Source organism: Microcebus murinus, chromosome X, assembly GCF_040939455.1.
Source record: "Microcebus murinus isolate Inina chromosome X, M.murinus_Inina_mat1.0, whole genome shotgun sequence".
In the NCBI taxonomy this organism is placed as follows: domain Eukaryota; kingdom Metazoa; phylum Chordata; class Mammalia; order Primates; family Cheirogaleidae; genus Microcebus; species Microcebus murinus.
Window position 1 is genome coordinate 117,694,259 of NC_134136.1, and position 17,213 is coordinate 117,711,471.

Sequence of the window (17,213 nt, forward strand, 5' to 3'; positions counted from 1 at the left end):
ACGCCTGTAATCCTAGCTCTTGGGAGGCCGAGGCGGGCGGATTGCTCAAGGTCAGGAGTTCAAAACCAGCCTGAGCAAGAGCGAGACCCCGTCTCTACTATAAACAGAAAGAAATTAATTGGCCAACTGATATATATATATATAAAAAATTAGCCGGGCATAGTGGCACATGCCTGTAGTCCCAGCTACTCGGGAGGCTGAGGCAGAAGGATCACTCGAGCCCAGGAGTTTGAGGTTGCTGTGAGCTAGGCTGACGCCACGGCACTCACTCTAGCCTGGACAACAAAGTGAGACTCTGTCTCAAAAAAAAAAAAAAAAAAAAAAAAAAAAAAAAAAAAAAAAAAAAAAAGAAAATAAAATGATGATAACCTGCTGTATCATGTGGGAAACCATTTTTATGCAATGGGGGTCATCCAGATCACTATCAGGCAAGCTATCCCAGAGGTTATGAAACAGAAAAGTTCATAAACCAAATTACAATACTTGAATCACACACATTTTATTAAATCAATTTAAAACACAGAGTGAGAAACAAGAGGAAAGAGATGGGATAGCTTAGCACACTTAACATAGGGTACAAGCAGTGTGGAAGTACTACACACCTGAATCCTTTAGGATGTTTTTCTGTTCTTTCTTTCTCTCTCCTGCCCCTGCCCCTAGCTGCCACATTATGCTACACTGGAGGAATAGTTGTAAAACTATGCATTGTGAGCTCTCAGCCCACAAATGAGAGATTCCTGGGACCAATGGCACACAGTTGCTCTGTTGGAGAGATGCAGGGACAAGCACACCTGGACATAGATGTAGCTTGTTGATAGGTCTACTGAAAAGCCATAAGATTCATTTGTTTTTCTTGGGAAGAACACATGTGAATTCAAAATTGTACCCTACTGGATGTCAACAAAGGGTGACCAATTAGGGGCTACATAATTTTCAGACCAGGGGTAACATGATCATGACTTGGTCTTATTCTATCCATCACTTTCTATCCACAATAACACTCTATTCTATTATATATTTCACTTATTCTCTCTATATTTTAATATATTTTATTGGTTACTAATTTACTATGTACATTTAAAACCTCTTATATATTCTGCCTGTCTCAGAAGCTACATTCTTACTCATTATCTATACTTAACACATCCTATGAATTGTAAGTTTCTAGCTTACTTGCTATTTATACTTTACATTTCTTATGACTTTCATCTATCCTGTTTAATTCTCCTCTCTATAGTAGAATTAAATTATTGAATTATAGCAGAAATATGAATTATAGCAGTTGTATTATTCTCAAATAATACAGCAAAACCACATTTCACACTATCTATAAAAATCGAGACAGCCCTTCACTAACTGGGAAAATATTTTTATCATTATACATTTGGATTGTATAATCTCTAAAAGGAATCAATGTTAGCATTTAAAAGAGATGATTAGGCCAGGCGTGGTGGCTCACGCCTGTAATCCTAGCACTCTGAGAGGCCGAGGCGGGAGGATCACTCAGGGTCAGGAGTTCGAAACCAGCCTGAGCAAGAGCGAGACTCCGTCTCTACTAAGTATAGAAAGAAATTAATTGGCCAACTAAAAATATATAGAAAAAATTATTCGGTCATGGTGCCATATGTCTGTAGTCCCAGCTACTGTGGAGGCTGAGGCAGAAGGATCACTTAAGCCCAGGAGTTTGAGGTTGCTGTGAGCTAGGCTGATGCCACGGCACTCTAGCATGGGCAAAAGAGTGAGACTCTGCCTCAAAAAAATAAAACAAAAAAAGAGAGATGATTAGGTAGTTGAGTTAAGGAGCTAGATGGCTGGCAGCTTGCTTGGACAACAGGAGTTCCCTATCCACACATATTCTACCCCCACCACTGTTCTGAACAACCTGACTGAGACAAATGTCAAAGTCTACCCAGAAAACACAGGAGGCATAATATTGACTTCAGGAACCAAACAAGATATAAAGAAACTCTTGCAGGTTGGGCACTCTGGAAAAAGATACTGTGATAGAGTTTGGGTTACAAGATGCTTATTAGGGATCAACGTATTTGAAAGGAAAGGGAAACAGGAAGAATGTGAACTACAGTGCAGGCTCAATACAGCCTAGTTCAATCAAATGGGGACCTCTGATGATAGGATCACCCATGAAAATTGTCCTCATCAGGCCAAAATGATAGGGCCTTTATACCTCTGCCTCATTCAGTCATCAGGTATGGGCTTCCCTGGAAGAGACTGACCTCCACCAAGGTTGCTCTTTGAAGATGAGGCAGACTCTAGAGAACTGACAGCTGGAGGCTGCCTGCTGACTATACTTCTCATAGCTGGGTAGTGAATCCTTCCTTGAAAGAGGATCCAGGTAGTGTACCTCTGTGTCTAACACAGAGCCAGATAGATATTTATTTCCCTGTGGTATGGTGTGCAGTTTCCCTGATAGGGAGGAAAGAGTATTCAGACTGAGAGATTTGAAAGAAAGGATTATTGGCAAATAGAAGCCAAACCTGAGGGTGAAAAAGCCAATTAAGAGTAAAGGGAGGCCGGGCGCGGTGGCTCACGCCTGTAATCCTAGCACTCTGGGAGGCCGAGGCGGGTGGATTGCTCAAGGTCAGGAGTTCAAAACCAGCCTGAGCGAGACCCCATCTCTACCATAAAAATAGAAAGAAATTAATTGGCCAACTAATATATATATATATATATAAATCAGCCGGGCATGGTGGCTTGTGCCTGTAGTCCCAGCTACTTGGGAGGCTGAGGCAGGAGGATGGCTTGAGCCCAGGAGTTTGAGGTTGCTGTGAGCTAGGCTGACGCCACGGCACTCACTCTAGCCTAGGCAAGAAAGCTAGACTCTGTCTCAAAAAAAAAAAAAAAAAAAAAAAAAAAAGAGTAAAGGGAGGGCCGCTTGTGGTGGCTCACGCCTGTAATCCTAGCACTCTGGGAGGCTGAGGCGGGCAGATTGCTCAAGGTCAGGAGTTTGAAACCAGCCTGAGTGAGACCCCGTCTCTACCAAAAATAGAAAGAAATTAATTGACCAAGTGAAAATATATATATAAAAAATTAGCCGGGCATGGTGGCGCATGCCTGTAGTCCCAGCTACTCGGGAGGCTGAGGCAGGAGGATCACTTGAGCCCAGGAGATTGAGGTTGTTGTGAGCTAGGCTGATGCCACGGCACTCACTCTAGCCTGGACAACAAAGTGAGACTCTGTCTCAAAAAAAAAAAAGAGTCAAAAGAAGTTGAGAGAATGGCCCTCTCGAAGGGAAGATCTATGTCTTTGGGCATATATCTAGGAAGATGGAAAGAGAAGTCAAATGTAGCTAGAACTCTTGTTTGTATCTCCCTTTCTATTCCTCTTTTCTGAAAATAGTTTATCCCTTTAGGAACAGGGTGCAGAGACAGGGTAGTCAGAGGAAAGGGATCTATTGTACACTATACCCCATTCCTTGCCCTGGCTTCCAAGGAGGACGGAGAGGTACATCTGCCAATTAAATGGGCCACATCTCTGAGAGAGAGCAGAGTGATGATTTCCAGTCCTGGAAAGCTACCTACAGTTCAGCCAAAGGCAGAAGGAAGAACCAAGATTATAAGAGAATTGTTCTGGAGAGAACATATGCAGAAAAGACCAAGCTTTTTGGCTATGTTCATTGATTACCAAATGATGACTCCTAAGAAAGAGAGAAAACTCCTGATTTATTCACAAACTTCCCATTTTATGGAGTAAAGTAGCTTTTTCTTTTTGAGTTGTTTTTTTTTTTGTTTGTTTGTTTGTTTATTTTTGAGACAGGGTTTCACTCTGTCACCCAGGCTGGAGTGCAGTGGCTTCATCATAGCTCACTACAACCTCAAACTACTGGGCTCAAGCTATCCTCATGCCTCAGCCTCCCCAGTAGCTGGGACTACAAGTGCATCCCACCATGCCCAGCTAATTTTCTATTTTTTGTAAAGACTCTTGCTCAGGCTAGTCTCAAACTCCTGGCTTCAAGCAATCCTCCTGCCTTGGCCTCACAAAATGCTAGGATTACAGGCATGACCCACGGCACTCAGCCTTAAAGTTGCTTTTTCTGAAATATTTGCCTAGGAACCAGAATACAATTCTAACATAAGTTCTGAATTTTTCAGTTGAGTCACAGGTTCTTATCAATGGTGGATGGATTAGTCAGGAAACAGTAATAAATTAAACCCTAAATTCTCAGTGGCTTGACACAACAAAAGAAAATTTTTGACTCACATTATGCAATCAGCATAGACAATGGGAGACTGTGCTACACAGTCACCCAAGTCATGGAAACTCCACCATGTTAAAGCTGTACCATTCAGAAAACATGGCCTCCACTCACTTCCACGCACAACTCATTATCTAGCATTCTGTTACGTGGCTGCAACTTCAGTGCAAGGGAATCTGGGGACTATAACCTTCCTATATGTCCAGATAGTGAAAATGAAATGGGATTTGGAGAGCACATAGCATTGTTCCTAGCACAGTGAGGAACAGCTGACTGTTTGATTCTGTAGAAAAGCCTGGTGAATCTTAAAGCCTCCTTCTCAGTGGTTCTTACTTTTATCTGGGTTAAATAATCCCAGATATGGAACCACATACTGGCAACACAAAACCACTGCTTTTGGGAGGAGGACATTAAATTACACTTTTCATACAAATTAGTACCTACAGATTATTGCCTTAGCTTATTTATAAACCTTGAAACAGTTGGAGCATAAAAATGACGAGTAAAACTGAAAAAAACATGTTAGTGTGTTCAGATTCAAATAATATTTTAGAAACAGTTTTCACAATTTTAAGAAAACCAGAATCAATAGAGGACTGATGCTCTGTTAAAACCCCAAGGAACAAGATAAGCATTTTTCTATGTTCTCCCTTGGAAAATAAGATAAGCTCCTTGGGGTTGTTTCTGTGGATTATTACTTTTAAAAAATATGAATACACAGAATGTTTCAGAACATTCGTGACATCTAAACTCATGGATAAATACAGCACCTGAATATCTTATTCATCTTATTCATTCTATCTCTTGCTCAATTCAATTATAGTATGATTTATTCACAGACAGGTATAGCAGGTAGCCTCCTTGAAATGAGTAGATGATTTATTTATACTTTCAATCAAAAATATTTAGTGAATATATATTATGTGTGAGGCAGCTTCCTCTGGAGATATAACAGTGATCATAACAGAAAAATTCCCTGCCCACTTAAAGCTTACATTTTAATGGATAAAGACCAATATTATAGGCCGGGCGCAGTGGCTCACGCCTGTAATCCTAGCACTCTAGGATAGGCCAAGGCGGGTGGATAGCTCGAAATCAGGAGTTCGAAACCAGCCTGAGCAAGACCGAGACCCCGTCTCTACTATAAATAGAAAGAAATTAATTGTCCAACTAATATATATATAGGAAAAAATTAGCTGGGCATGGTGGCACATGCCTGTAGTCCCAGCTACTCGGGAGGCTGAGGCAGAAGGATCACTTAAGCCCAGGAGTTTGCGGTTGCTGTGAGCTAGGTTGACACCACAGCATTCACTCTAGCCAGGGCAACAGAGCAAGACCCTGTCTCAAAAAAAAAAAAATACCAATATTATAATTCAGTGAAACAAATAATGTGTCAGAAGGTTGTAAGTGCTATAGAGAAAATACAGAGCAAGGAAGAAGGATGGGGCCTGAGATGGGGGTCGTCACTGCTCAGACAACTGATTGGTCTGAGGGAATAGAAAAGAAGTGTTGGGCTTTTTGTGGGGACTACCATAAATGGGCATAAGGGTCGTGATGAGATTATTCTTGATTCTCCCAAGGCAGACAATGGTGGTAAGGCTGTGGGTGGGGAGATGGAGATCTTGTCAGAAACATGCAGAAAATATTGTATCCATGAAACAAGACTAGGATACTACAACAGAAGAAACAATAGGAAAACAACAATAATGAAAAGTTATTAGAACCCAAAAACATAATAGCAAAAATTTTTAAAATCAGTAGAAGGTCTGGGAAATATAGATGAGGAAATCTCAGAAATTAGAGCAAAAAGATTATGTCTTCCACTTTCCTCACACTTTCTCTCTGGCTCTTCTTGCTTACTTGCCCTCATGATGGCAGCTACCATGTTATGAGTTGCCCTATGGGGAGACACATATGACAGGGAACTGAGAATGGCCTCCATCAAATAGCCACCAAGGAACTGAGGCCTTCAGTCCAACAGCCCACAAAGAGCTGAATCCTGAAAGCAATCAAGTAAGTGAATTTGGTATTGGCTTCTCGTCCAGTAGAGCCTTGAGATGACTGTGATCCCAACTGACACCTTGACTGTAGCCTCATGAGAGACCCTGAATCAGAGGCACCCAAGTAAGCCACACCTGGATTTCTGAACCACAGAAATAGGGAGATAATAGGTTTTAGAGTAATTTATTATGCAGCAATAAATAACTAATGTGGTAGATGATCATTAATCTAAAATCAGTTAATTTCCTATATTATCCTGGATAGAGTTGGAGCCCATCCTTTGAAGTGAAGTATCATAAGAATGGAAAAACAAGCACCACACGTACTCAACATCAAATTGGTACTAACTGAGCAACACTAAGGTGCTCACATGGTAGTAATATTCATTGGGTGCTGGTCAGATGTAAGGGGGTGGTGGAGGTGGGTAAACTCAGAACTAATGAGTATGAAGTGCACTGTATGGGAATAGGCATGCTTGTAGCTCTGGCTTGGGCAAGGCAAAGGCATTATATGTAACCAAAATGTTTGTGCCCCCACAATATTCTGAAATTAAAAAAAATAAAAATTGATTTCTATTCAGAAGTTGTAAGTGAAGCGCAATCACTCTCATTAGAGACTTGTATCCCAATGCAATCATATGCAGGTTAGGTGGATAGCATTACAGATATGGAGTATAATAAAGGGTGTTAACTTTGTTTTACTTTCTTTCCTTTCCTAAAAATATCATGAAGTCAACTTGGCAGTAACAAGAAGACATTCTCAGAAGAGGAAGACAGCTTATGAGAGGTTTCCATGGGTCCAGGACTAACACTAGAATTTGGCAAGGCTGGGAATCCTAACATCTAAAGAAAAGAAGTGTTTGTTTGTCTGTGATTAGGCTTTCCTGGGAAGTTTTCAGAAGTGAGTGACACACGTTCTGATATACGAAGATACCTAATCCTAGGTGAAATGTGTAATCATTGGGGTTGTGTTATGTATGAGTGTATGTAAGACTGCTTTACTATAAAGTTGCAAACCACTGAGAATGGCCAAGGCCCTCCAGTTTCAGGATTATCCTTGGCTCTGAGATTATTCCTCTTTTGCTATATGTTTTTAGGGAAATGTCACAGCTATCATATATCAATAAACAATTAAAAAATTGAAAATTGTCCTATATTTATGAAAGATATTACATGAAAGCAATGACAACTGTGGTATTTAGATAATGGTTCAAGGATTTCTGTGCAAAAAGTGTGTCATGTAGAGTAGCTTTTGTAATTCCTAAATGGAGATTTTATATTGTGATGAGTCTTTCATATATATTTAAGGATTTTAAAATATAGAAGATATGGAAAATGAAGAAGACAAAATAAAATGCTCATTATTGAGCTACAAAGGAATTAGTAGTCTTAGATTAGAAACCTTTTCCATATGATACTTTGGGGTCAGTAGTACGCCAAGATTATGTAATGCTGACTTAGTATTGATTTTTCAGTGCTTATGTTCTCACTTCCATTCTATGATTTTCTAAGAGATACAGCAAATCAGCAAATAAAAATGCACGTCAACAATTATAGGAAAATATAATAAAAATTGATTTCAATAATTTAAAACTCTATAAACACAGCAAGACTGTCAAATTTACTTTTGATTATAATATTAGGTTTGAAAATAGAAGAACTGACTAGAGCAACTTAGCAGAATTTCTTATTCAAAGAACAGCATATTCTGTTTTCCCTGAAATTTAAGTTATATGTTTGTTGTCCAAAGGACCACCAGGATGGCTAAATAGTAAACAAGAGAGTTTTATTAGTAATGTCAGTTTGAAAACTGGGGAAAGATAGAGTCCAGTATGAACTGAAGGTGCTCTCTGTCTGAAGAGGGAAAGTGAGAGGTTGGTTTTCATGCCTCACAGGGACTGTATTACATAATAAAGTCATACATATTTAGCAGGTTTGGGGAAAATCTATACATATTTATAAGGGGAGTCAAGTGTACATACAATGGGTAAACATATGTGTAACATGCATCCTATGTTCACTTTGGGGCAGGGTTTTAGCCTTGAAATGAGGTGGAATAGGCTCTTAACATGAAAAGGTGAACTATAGGGCACATAGACGACTGTGTGCAGTCTGTATAAGCTAGCCAAAACTGGCTTGACATCTGTAGCTGTTTATGAGGAAAGAATGTTTGTAAGGCCAGTCCCCTGTCTAATCAGAGTTATAGGGCCTGAGTCATAAATGAGAGTTAAGAAGGATCTGACATTTTGCCTGAAAGCTCCTGTTGTTAGAGAGTTCAGAAAGAGGGTGGTTTTTCTTGTAGCCATAGGAGTTTAGGGGGTTGCCATGCCAACCAAGCCCTAAGCCCTCCATCTATAGGTAACTTTTTGTTTCCTTAACCTTTGGGTCCATCTTAGTTGATAAAGAGTCATCTATTTTGGTCTCTCAAATCACATATTTAATGCTTACCTACTTTAGTAGGCAATGATGGTTTAAATAAGGAAATAGGTTATTTGACTTCAGGTCTGGAACTTTCTTTTTCCTGAATAGGTATGAGAGGAAGAGTGTGGAAGAAATGTCTAACAATATATAGGAATAGGTGATGCCTTTTCCTCACCTTCTCTTCAGTCTCCTAAAAGAAAGTTCAAGCACAAAATCCCACATAATGTATTCATACTAAAGTGTCCCAAGCAATCAATCTGAGGTTATTTTCAGTTCCAACATATTTCATTTATTCATTAAACAAATATTTACTGAGCACCTACTATATGTCAGCTCCCTATCTAGTTGTTAGGATTATAACAGCAAGCAAAATAGAAACAGTTCCTGCCCTCATGAATCTTACATTGTATGGGAGATATAGACAACTAAACAAATAATTGTAATAAGATATTATAAGTGCCATTATTGGAGAAGAATTAAGGAAGCACATGGCAGGGAGACCTAAGCTAGTGAAGGAAATCAGGGAAGTTTTTTTGCAGGAAGTGATTATTTTAGCCAGGTAAAATACGATGTCACTCATTAAGATAATAGAGGATACAGAACAGTTCGGGCAGGTATAGGGGAAAAAATAATTTTTTCAACACGCATTGGGTCTTAGTTGAAATGAACCCCTGTAACAAAAGGCAAATTAACAAGAGGAAAGCAAGTTTATTAACATGTGTATTTCATATATGAAACATATACCCAGGAAATGAGTAGTTCTCCAAGAGGTGGCTTTGAATTCTAGCTTATAATAGCATCTTCAGCAAAGAAGAGTAAATTTTTAGAGAAGTAACAATTCAAAGGAAAAAGACTTTGAGTCTCTAGGGGTGGCAACTTGAAGGCAGGCAAATGGCAGATAAAGGCTAATTAGTAAAGCTTGTTAATGTAGATTTCTCTGGCACCATCTGCAGGCTAATAAGGGTCTAAAGCTGTCTTCGGTGGTTAACCTTTGTTCTCCTGGGTAAAAGTCAAAACAGCATACCTTTAGCCCTTGCAAATCTGTGTCCTGCTTTTAAGCAAATACTCCTCCTTAATTGTCTTCAATTTGAAAGTCCTTCATATTTTAGGGAGGCATAGTCTGCTCTTCCACAGAGGGTTCCTCTCACATAAGGGTTTTATGACCTACTTCAAGGGAAAGTCAGAAAAATCCTTCCTGCACATGCCATTTCCCAAATTCTTTCAGCTTAAAATATTCAATAGACTATAAAGGGAACTGAAAATCTCAGGACCACCCCCCAACTCCTTATGCAAAAGAGGTCAGGCCTTGAAGCTGAGTTATGCCCCCCCCCAAATGAATAATTATTACTAACATTATGCATTAGTCAGATGCCCCACAGAAAGGTAAAAGGCCTCAGGCATCTACAAGGACTGACCCCATAGATCATCCATAACAAAATTCCTTGCTGGCTTCCCATAAACAAGGACAGGCAAATTGTAACTTTAGGTCTAAAGGCTAAGTCTAGTTCCTAAAACAAAAGTCTGTTTGATTCCATGTTAACAATGTTGATTACAAGTTTATCTTCCCAGGTGCAGAACTAAGAAAGATAAGATCAATCATTTTTCCACCTACCCAAGGACATCTACCTAATTGTACATCTACCAAATTGATTCTTCCTTCACTCCCTTTTTACCTTCAAACATTCAAGTTATCTTATGTAAAATGTAGATTTCCTGGACCTCACAAGAATTTCACAATTTGCCTCAGCTGCCCACCTCCCACCTCCTTTTTCTTTCCATGTGCCCTCTCCTCGTTAAGTACTGAAGTTACCAAATCCTGCTTTGGAAAAAAGAATCACAGGTGTACCAGTGGCTTTTTGTTCCTAGGTACATCCTCAAACTTTGGCTTAATAAACCTCCACTGATTGAGATCTTTGCCTAAGTCACTTATTTTGGGCTGTCAGACCAAGGGGCCATATTTGGGAGCAGTATGTCCTGAACCGTATCACCAATAATAATATTTAGATAATGAATATTATTATATCCATATAATGGAATATCACTCAGGAATAAAAAGGAAAAATATGCAACAGCATTAATGAATCTCAAAAATATTCTAAAGTTGTCTTCAGTGATTAACCTTTTTTCTTTCTCCCTGGCAGAGAAGGGGGATGGCTAACTATTGTCTTTGTAAATCAATGTCCTGCTTTTAGGCAAATAGAGGGAGGGCAGAGCGCTTTTCTGCATCTGCTGCTTCTTAACTGCCTTCAGCTCAACAATTCTTCATATTTTGGGGCAGCATATTCTGGTCTCCCACACAGGAAAGAAGAATTTTATTCTAGATCTGCCGAATGAATTTATGGTGTCCATGCACAAGTGATGAGATTTTGGTGACATTCAGATATATCTTTGTCTGAAGCTCACAAGAGAGTTCTGACTTGGAAGTCTTCACCATGTGGAAGGTAAAGAAGCCATGTAAAAGAGGAAAAGGCTGAAGAAAAAAAATATTTTCTGTCTCTTTAAAACTTCCTCCACTTTTTTTGGGAATTGCAGACTGGCCTGCATCCCTGAGGCAGATTAAGTCCTTTGTTAAAAAAGATAACTCAGCCACCTCAGGTGGGTGGCTGACAGAGTTCATAGGCTTTGTCTATGGCAAAGATGGAACCTAGAACTGAGGGGCATGCCTCCCTTTAAAAGGTCTGTATTTCTACTGATGTTCAGGAAATTTGGATTTTGAGATGAGAAGGTCTACCATTTTTCCTCCTTTGCCAGCAAAGTAATAAAACTCCTATTTCCTCCTCCCCAAATTGTTGTTCTCATTCTTCTGGTGCAACCTCAAGGACAAGTGCAAAATTTTTGGTAAAAGCCAGAGGAATAAATGAGCTCACTCAGTCAGAGGGTATGAAGTGAGAAGAAAGGACCCCTAGAGCAGAATCCTGAGAGAAAACAAAAGATCTAGAAACAGGTCAAAGAAAAGAAGTCAGAAGAGGAAGAGTGTAGTATGCCAGAAGTAAAGGGAAAGGAGAGCTTCAAGGAGAGAGGGAACATTGAGTGCTGGGAAAAGGCAAATAAAATGACAACTGAGAAATGTTAATTAGATTTGCAACAAGCAGCTCATTGATAAACCTGGCAAAGCCAGTTTGAGCAGAGTGGTAGAGACAGAATACAGATTGCTAAGAAGTGGGAGCTAAATTAGGAGAAACACCCTGTATAGAAAACTCACTCAAGAAATTTGGCTGTGAAAGGGGGTTGAGGGAGCCAGAGAATGAGTAAAAAATAAAAAAAAAAATGAGAATGAATTGAATAAGCAATAGGTGAAGCAGAATGAAACCCAAAAAGATTTTTCTCTTCTCTTTTCTTTTTTTTTTTTTTTTGTTCTTTGTTTTGTCTTTTTAATGGGAGAGAATTGTGCACATTTACATTTTGATGGGATGGAAAGTGTAGAAAGAAAGGGTTAAAAATAAAAGCAGGGAATAGAGAAGGATGGGGATAGGGGAGGAGGGAAGAGGTGGGAAAGGAAATGAAAATGGCCCTACATGGTAGGAATGCCAGGGAGATAGGATCCAGAGCACAGGTTCTACTGCAACTGGAAGGAATGAGGAAAAGACTGGTGAAAATGCTGACAATTTTGTATTTTTAATTGCAGGAAGTGGAGAAGATTTTGTTATGTGGTTTCCCAGGCCTCATAAGATTAAAAATAATAAATCTGAAAGTACAGAGAAGTTATTCACGGCAAGTACATTGACAATAATAAAAAGTCATGGTTAATCATAAAAGATATTCAAACATTCATCTTGTATTATAATAGGTTTTATAAGGATACTTAAATGAAAAAGACGTTGTCTCAACTTTGTGAATAGAAGAGAATAAACAAGATTTCCCATCTCAGTAGATAGCAACTCCACTGCATTCATCTATTTGCTCCTAGAAGAAACCCAGGAATCAACCTTGATTTCTTACTTTCCTCCACCTATCCCCCTACCATTCCCTCTCCCCAGTGTGTGCACCCACCCCCCCACACACACACATACGCACACTCAAATACACATACACACCATATCCAATTTACTGGAAAGTCTATCACAATTCTACTTACTGGAAAGTCTATCACAATTCTACTTCCAAAACAAGTCTGGAATTTGACTACTATATTCATCTCTACCATCTCAACCTCTATCCAAGCCACTAGTGCTTTTTTTAAAAAAACAGGAGTAAGCTTTATTTGGGGAAAGTGGGGTCCTGCTCAGCCCTGCTCAGCCCTGCCCTAGCCACCTCCATCCCAGCCAGGTGGCTTTACTTCTTTCAATCTCTAGGGCCTTCTCCTCCCTGATTTCCTTGGCCAGATCCCCAGTCAGTCTCCAGTATTCATTGGACTTGAATCCTGATTCATATCCAAGCTCTTCATCTTCTTATCTAGGGAGCCCACATCCTTGAGCAGATGAGGCAACTGCTGAGTTGCCAGTTCCTTAAACTAATTTATGCTGAAGCTGCCCTTCCAGCCTTACTGCCCTGCAAAGGTGAAGAAGGTGTTATAACAGAATAGTTGCCCCTCCTCCCATAGGTATGGAAGCCTAAAATTGAGAGTGGGGAATATGTAACAGAGGGCATGGCCTGGGGAAAAAAAGCAGCAAAAATATTTTCTGTCTCTTTAAAACTTACCCCACTCTTTTTGGGAACCAGGCCTGGCCTACATCCTGGCCTCATGCAGGTAGTTGAGAGGGGTAGGGGAATGTCATTTTTCTTTGTGTTACAGGAGATAGCTCAGCCATTCCAAGCCTGGTGCTAGCCTCCCAGGTGGGTGGAGGTCACAGGCTTTGTCTTCTGCAGAGATAGGCAGAGATGGTTAACAACAATGGCCTAGGACCAGGTCCTTAAAAAAAAAAAAAAAAAAAAAAAAAAAACAATGGCCTAGAACTGAGCCCTCTCCCCCCATGCCTTTTAAAAGCTCTGTATTTCTGCTTATGGATAATAATTTGGATTTTGAGATGAGAAAGTCTACCATTTTCCTCCTTTGCCGGGAAAATAATAAACTTCTCTTTCCTTCTCAAACCATTTGTTTTCATTCTTCTGATGTGGCCTTGAGGACAAGCCCTGAGCTTTTGGTAACAGTGGAGACTACTGTCTCTATGGCCACATCCAGCTCAGTCAGTGGCTCAGCTGCCATTAGGACCCTGGGACTGGAACTGACGTCCTCATGGGGCTGACAGGGGCGAGGAGATGAGGTGCAGTGCAGGAGCTGCAGGGCTGTGGTGTATAAGTGCAGGGAAGGGGAGAGAGCACACAAGCCATGAGTGCTTTTTACCTGAACTGATGCAGTAGCCTTCTAACTGATCTTCTCCCCATATCTACCCTTGTCCCTTTCAGTTTATTCTCCACACAGCATCTATAACATAGATCAGATATTATACTCCCCTAGTTAAAACCTTCCAATGATTTCCAGCTGCTCAGAAATAATATCTCAAATCCTAATCATGCCCTGAGTAGAGATGAAGGGAATGCTTCCCTTCCTCTCTCTCTGAAGGTTTGCTAAAATGAGCTGACAATAGGCAGATTAAGAGGAGAAAAGGTATACAATTTTATTTACCTGCACTTTGACACAGGGGTCCCACAAATATGAAACTCAAAGAAGGGCCAGATGGTTGAGACTTAAATACCTTCTTCATAGGGGAGAGGAAAAATGGGGGATGTAGGTAATTGTGAGGGGTAGTAAATGATTTTCAGGGGAAATATATGAGCCCAAAGAGCAAGCAACTGGCCTGGGACAAAGTTCCTCTGAGCTTTGGGCGAGGTGGTGGCAAATTGTGGGAAGGTGAGAGGTGAAACTTCACAGTGTACGAAGGTTGTCTTATCATGCAGATAAATTTTCCCAGGTAATCACTCAGAGGTTCACATAGAAGAATACATAAAAAAGTCTCTCTGGGTGTGGTGATGACTTTTATTCTTTCCTCTTCTCTGGTGGTTAATCTTTCCTGGTTATTTGATAAAATTTCTAGGGAGAAAGTTTTAAGACAATTGCATTATTTCTGGAGGAAGTTCCCTTAATGGGATAAGAGAACTTCAGAGAAAGTTCCTCCTGGTGTCAGTGAGGTGCTTCCAGAAAGAAAGGGAATCAGAGAGTGAGGGCAGATCAGAGAGAGACCTTGGTTCTTAGGCTTATTTCTGAAACCTGTCCTTTTTTTTTTTTAATTCGAAGCACTCAGCATGCCAAAGTGCCATATTTTGGGGTATTGTTTTCTGAGCTCCACCACCTTCAAGACCTTACATAAACATTCTACTGCCCGCTTATCCAAACTCACACTGCCTCCACATGGGGCTCATCTGATTTCCTAGACTATGCCAAGCCTTTTATCAACCCAGGGCCTTTGAACTTGCTGTTTTTCTGCCTAGAGCATGCTTCCCCTGGCTTTTTGCAAGACTGACTCTTGTTCAACTTCACCGTCGTTCCTGAGAGAAACCTTTTGTGGCAATTCCACCATAAGTACTTCACTTTCTCTCTATCATAGCTATTAACTTACGTGTTTCCTTTCATTGTTTGTCTTCCTCACTAGACTGTAAAGTCTATGAGGGCAGGAACTATGTCTGTGTTGTCTCTACTTCTTAGTACAGTACCTAACATATAGCAGGTATTCGAAAATGTAGCTTGAATGAATGAGTTAATCAAAAATAATTAGCCATTAAACAAGGCACAATGAAGGTGTATTTACACATAAGATAATAGCTATAAGAATACATAAAAAGGATATGATTAATTCTCCTTGTTAAATAATAATGATTACAATGAGATAGAATTTAAGGCAAAACTAATCTATGCTGTCAGAAATCAGAATGATGTTTTCTCTTGGAGAGGTACAGGTAATGACTAGAAGGGAATGTGGGTCAGGATTCTAGAGTGCTGTTTATATTCTGTTTCTTTATTTGGGTGCTGATTATCCAGGTGTGTTCAGTTTGTGACTGTATACTTATGTGTACTTTTCTTGAATATACTTATATGTATTTTTTCTTCAATTAAACAATAAAATTGAGGGAAAACAGTTTATATGAACCATTTTACATCAAAGTACAATAAGTAATGTTCATAATGATGGCCTAAGTCATCAAAAAGATTGAGTGTGACCATTTTCAAAAACTTGAAGTGCACATAATGTAGTTTTTAAAAGATTTTCACTAAAAACAGTTCACATTATGCCACATAGGTGTGTCTATTACCAGGAAAACTGACTTAGGTAGAATGCCTTATGTTTCAATGATGCTCAAGAAATAAAATATTAACACATGAATGCCATTAAAACAACTACAAAAACCAGGCCAGGATTATTCTCCCCCCCTCATTTTACAGAAGAGGCAACCTCAGGGAGGTAACCTGATTTCTTCAGTTGCACATAGAGAAAATGGTGCTCAAAGGCCTAGAGTGCAGACTTCAAAACCAGGACACTATGCTTCTTACTATTCATTGTATGAGTACACAGTGTCAACTGAAGAAATGATGAGGTTCATAAATTTGGATAAGAGAGCTCTATTTCTCATAAAGGGTTACAGCCTACAGGGTGGGAATTCTGACAGGCTGGGAAGCAGAGCTTCTGGCAGAAGCCAAGGACTTGTACTTTGAGGGAGGGACAATGGGAACAGGAATTTATGCTGAGTGGGATGGTCAAATATACATATTTAAGCTATGGGAGGAGTCATGAATATTTAAGAAAGGAAAAACACGTGCATGCACAATTGAGTTTTGTGCCCCTTTATGGAGTTCATGTTTAGAGAATGGCTGACTCTAATGTCAAAAAGGGAACCAAGGACATGAGAACCCTTACTGTACATACTCCATAGACTGGTTAAAATCACTCTATGGTTGGTGGTCTCTTATCAGGAAAGAATGCTGGTCAGTTATAGTGCTAAAACCACAAATAGGGAGGAGTGGATCACAAGATTAGCCCTTAGGTTAGCAAGGGAGGGAGCATAATGAGGCCTGTCTGACCTCCCATCTTGTCATGGCTGAGAACTCAGTTTTAAGATTTCTCTGGGGTCCCCTTGTCCTAGAGAGGGCTCTGTTCAGTCAGTGGAAGGGGCATTAGGATTTTATTTTAGTTCACAATGTTAATCTGGAAAAGAAGAAGTAAAGACAATGGCATTGAGCCATCTCAAGGAGAAGGGTCTGTTAAGATGATGTGTGGCCACCCATCTTCAAGATTCCCCTTAATAGCTCCCATGCCTCCTCCTCACCTCCTTTGAGTGGTACTTTGACATTCTTTTGAGCCATAAAACTATGATATTTCAATAGGTATTCACTGAGTTTTACCATGTATATACCTGGGCTCTGAGTAGAGCCATCTTTTATTTCTAGAAGCCTTTGTATCTGTTCTCTAGTTATAAATAGTATTAATAATAAATATATACAGAAATAACCTTGCAAAATGAATATATTCTGTTGGGGTCTAGAAATTTGACCTCAAAGCATTTAAGCTAATGTTAGGTAACCACTTTAACATTCAAGTTCTAGATTCATGACCCAATTAAGGACTATCAGGTCCATATTGAGTGAGGAAGTCAAGTGTTAGAGGAAAAGAAAGAAGTGAAGCCTACTCTTATGTATAGTGGTTCTGAGA

The 17,213-nt window shown here is 39.8% G+C and overlaps 1 pseudogene; it reads right to left on the reverse strand.

Annotated features, from left to right (window-relative positions):
- LOC109730299 (protein S100-A13 pseudogene) overlaps positions 1-13,777 on the reverse strand; it is a 29,579-nt pseudogene extending 15,802 nt beyond the window's left edge.
- Positions 13,778-17,213: the final 3,436 nt, after the last annotated feature.